The sequence below is a fragment of the Chelonoidis abingdonii genome, chromosome 6, assembly GCF_003597395.2.
Source record: "Chelonoidis abingdonii isolate Lonesome George chromosome 6, CheloAbing_2.0, whole genome shotgun sequence".
NCBI lineage: Eukaryota > Metazoa > Chordata > Testudines > Testudinidae > Chelonoidis > Chelonoidis abingdonii.
Window position 1 is genome coordinate 64,683,195 of NC_133774.1, and position 4,527 is coordinate 64,687,721.

A 4,527-nucleotide genomic window follows, 5' to 3' on the forward strand; every position below is an offset into this window, starting at 1 on the left:
AAGAATATCATGTGAGACCGTATCAAATGCCTTACTAAAGTCTAGGTATACCACATCCACCGCTTCTCTCTTATCCACAAGGCTCGTTATCCTATCAGAGAAAGCTATCAGGTTGGTTTGACATGATTTGTTCTTTACAAATCCATGCTGGCTATTCCCTATCACCTTACCATCTTTCAAGTGTTTGAGGATGATTTCCTTAATTACTTGCTCCATTATCTTCCCTGGCACACAAGTCAAACTAACTGGTCTGTAGTTTCCTGGGTTGTTTTTATTTCCCTTTTTATCGATGGGCGCTATATTTGCCCTTTTCCTGTCTTCTGGAATGCCTACCTATGGACTTAAGAGCCACCTGTTTCTGAACATCTGAGCTCACAGCAGCTCCCACTGAAGTCATTGAACACCAGTAGTCTGGTAAATTACAGTGATGGTAAAGCAGTAACTATGGTTATGTTGATAACTCTAACTGTGTGTGGATGAAGGATGCCTGTCCTCCTCCTTTAACAATATCCCACTTTATTTTGTCATCCTCCATCACCTTCTTTTGAATTTAAAACAAAAATAGTATTTTCCTAAAATCAATATTTGTAAAAGATTTTGGAAATGTATTGCATTTTATTGGAAGTATATATGTCATTAAAGGTGTCACCCGTACTGTAGTAATGATTCATATTTGCTTGTGAAGATGAACTAAATGGAGTAATAGCAAATACTATATGATATGGATAGCATGTCGATTAATAGTGAAGGCCCTTCCTCTTGAAGTCACAAATGCTCTTCTGCATATCAGAAGGGAGCTTAATGTGTCACAATACAGAGTAGGTTATGTGCCCCCTCCCCCCCCCCCCCAAAATGTCATTAAGCAATTTTTTCTGTATAAAATCCTTGGAAATCTGGCAGGAAAAAAGTGAATACATTTTATGAATGGGTTATCTTGCTTGAAATATTGATTATCTGGTTTTAGACAAGACACAGTCCAGCTCTATTTAGAGCAATAATTTCCATACTCAAATATGGAAACTGTTTCTATCCAGTCTTGTCCATCAAGCTAGATATTTATACTCTACCTTTTCACTGCAGTATATGAGGCCCTGTCTACAGTAAGGAAATTTCCATTTGTGTAACTGATGTAGTCTGTGGTGGTGGCATGGACATCACTCCTGCCCTGCTTCAGTTTCCCTTCACTCAGGTTACAAACAAGTCTAGACAGACTTTTTCATCAAAGGCCACCCGTTTCCAAAAGTCTCATTTATTAACAACAATCATAAGCATAAGTAGGACCTTATTCAAATACACCCAGGGATATTCATCATCTCAGGCTCAGTCCAACTAGCAGTCTCAGGATACTTTCCTTTTCTGCACCTGGAAAGAGACTTTCCTTCTGGGACCCTTTCCAGTTCTTTCTCTGGGTTACTCTTGTCCAGTTGTTCCTTAACCAGGAATCTCCAGCTCTTGCCTTTGGAATGGAGGTGTATTAGTTTGTCCTACACTCTCTCCTGAACCAGGAGTCATCCTCTTCACAGTATGTTTTGTTAATCAGCTCCTCTGGTCCTTTCTAAGTAGGAGCCTTTCTAAGTGGAGCTGAGTTGTGGGTTAGCCTGCTGTGGGGCCTATTCCATGCCAGATTCTCCCAGTCAGCCTTTTCCTTTATTAGCCATCAGGCTTCAACAAGACAGCCTTTTCCAGCTGCTGCTGCCCTTAGGTCCTTACAGTTATATCGATCTATGTATAGATATATGTGCCCTTTCAAACCCTTAGGAGGCCATGCCACATAGCTGGCTGGGCTGATCACTAGGAACTACTGCCCCTAAGGGCCAGACTTCCCCATCACATATCCCCTAAAGTAGATGTGAGGCACTGGCACAAATTGGGGGTTACAGTTGTGCAGTTTATGCTGGTAACATGGCAAAGGAAGTTGTACTAATTAAACTTTGCTTTGTACCAGTGCAGCACATCAACATGAGGGGTCTGTGCAAATTCCCTAATTATAGTTCAGGCCTGGGGCTCTTGCAAAATGCATTCTTTCCATGTGAGTAGCCAACACCTAGGCTTGAGCATGTCTGGGTTTCCTGTTGCATGCTGGGGAATATAGTCTTTTCTATCAGGGCAGAGGGTGGGGAGACAAGACAAGAGCTGGTTGGAATTTTTCATTTGAAACTGTTTTTAAAGTGAAAGGTGGCCTTTTTTAGAAAACTTTTTTCAACATTTTTAACTTTTTATCAAAACAATGAAAACCCCTAAATCCCATGTTCTATTTTTCAGTATTGTTTCCCCTTTCCCCTCCATATGTCCTCCTTTCCCCTTTTTCCCCTTGTTGAAGGGAAAGGGTGGAGGGGGGCATAAGAAAAGAGGAAAGAACAAGATCTGAGAAACTGAAAAAAACCCTTTGGTATTATATTGATTTTTGTTTCTTTGACAAAAATTCAGAAAATTTTCATGAAAATTTTTGAGAAAATTTTAAAAGAACAAACAAAAAACCAACCAATTTTTACAAGGGCATGTCATTCTTCCTTCAGTGCTCCTACCTGTAAAACGGGTAATGTTTACTAGGTCAGCTGGGAGTGGGAATGCCTACTGAATGTGGACCTTATGCTTTCCAGCATCTAATGATCTCTCTTCAATCTTGTGTTTTGCGATACTGTGGGTGCTGTAGTGCTTTTACCACATGAAAATGTGTACGGGAAAATACACTTGTCTGACTCCTAGGGGTATTGTGAGGCTTAATGAGTGTTTGGAAAGCAGCACATTCAGATTCTTAGATGGAAGCTGTGCTATAAATGTAAAATATTAACTACCTTAATGTTGGATCACAGTGTTAAGAGCAAACTTCAATTTGTGACTAATAAAGATCACTTTGAATGTACAGAATATTTCAGGTGCCTGTTTATTAACAGCGCAAATGTAATTGCTGGGCGTATGCCCTTTCTGTTCCCCAGAGCCTAGGGAAACTCCCCTGTGAATAATTTGCCTAGGTCGGTGTCAGAAGTGCTGGAAATCAGACAAAAATCATAGGAGGGGCAGCTGCCCTAGCCAAGTTGGGTTGGCAGTGAGCTAAAGGGATCTATTCTAGACCAAATTAAAAAGTGTTTATTTAATTGTATTTATTTTAGTCCTGACTTCTAAGATGGTTTCTAAGACATATTGACTAATGATTCAGGAGAGAAGAAAAGAAGCATGCCTTGCTCGATTATCTTTGTTGCACTGGCAAAAGCCCACGAAAGAGAAAGAATAGTTAAGGGCTGGGATTGCATTAGAAAACATCCTCTCAAAATAGCTTTCTGTGATTGCTTTGAATTCTCACTCATCATTATTTCATGCGCCAAATCTTCTTTTTGCTTGTGGAAAGGGGGAAAAGAAAAACACACGAGATTTGTCTTTAGGATGTTTAATCAAAGCTACTGCTCTCCTGATCGCTGCAGTGGATTTTCAAACGCCAAAGCAAGTGGGTAAATTAAAATCCCATGTTCCTGTGGGCTAGGAACAGAGCTGTTTGAAATGTTCTTTAACGAGATGAGCATGTTCCTATTGTTTCACTTGCCCTAGCCGAGAAGTTCCAAAGAGATCCTCTATCCAGGGCCACTTCGCAAACGCAGAGAAAGCGAAATTAACTAAGGGGAGAAAAGGGCTGGGCAAGGGTTGGTTGCTCTCTCTTATCAAGCTGTTTTAGGACCTGATCCAAAACCCACCGAAATCCATTGGAAGTTTCCATGGATTTCAATGGGATTTTAATCAGTCCCTCAATCGCTAGGCTGAGCAAATGAGGGGCCGCGAATTCACACGGGAAAAGACGGGGGGTGGGGGTGGGAAGCGGTTAGCACTATCGGTGCATCTTGCTGTGCATCTGCTCACTGTTTGCAAAAAACGCACAGTCCAGAAAACAAGAGAGCCACATCCAGCTCCTCGAACCCCTTCTGTGGCACTTAAAAAGCAATATTCTGGTTGAAAAGGAGAGGGGTCCGGACTCCGAAGGAGACTTGCTGGGCTGGAACCTGAGACTACACAGTAGCGTTTATAATCCGCCCCAACCCCAATAATTTTGAGAATTCAAAACAATGAGCATAAAGCCAAATTCTCTTCCTGTTAAATGTAGCCACTTATTTGCTAGGTCAAATTTTCAGCCAAAAGTTCTGTCCGATTCTTTGTTGTTGTTATTTAAATTCAACGTTAGCCCAAGAACTGGACAGCAATGTACATAATAAAACGCCATCAGGAGAGGGAAGGAAAACAGATTGTCCGCTGACAGCAAAACATCTGGAGAAACCTGGCAGAGGCTTGGGGCGCGGGGGAGGGGGAAGGACCCGTTGAAACTGCTTTGCGTGTTCAGGTTATAAAAGGGCCGCTAATACCTAAATAAATAAAGGGTTTGTTGGAAGTGGGCTTTGATGTTGTAACACGCTGCCTGCTTTTGCCGAGGAGGTCTGATACTACGTCGTGAACGAGTGTGAGGGGGTTGTAAAAGGCAGGCAGCGTACACTGAAGCAGTGCTACGTGGGCCAGTAAAAGGCTCCTTTGTGCAAAGCCTCGAAT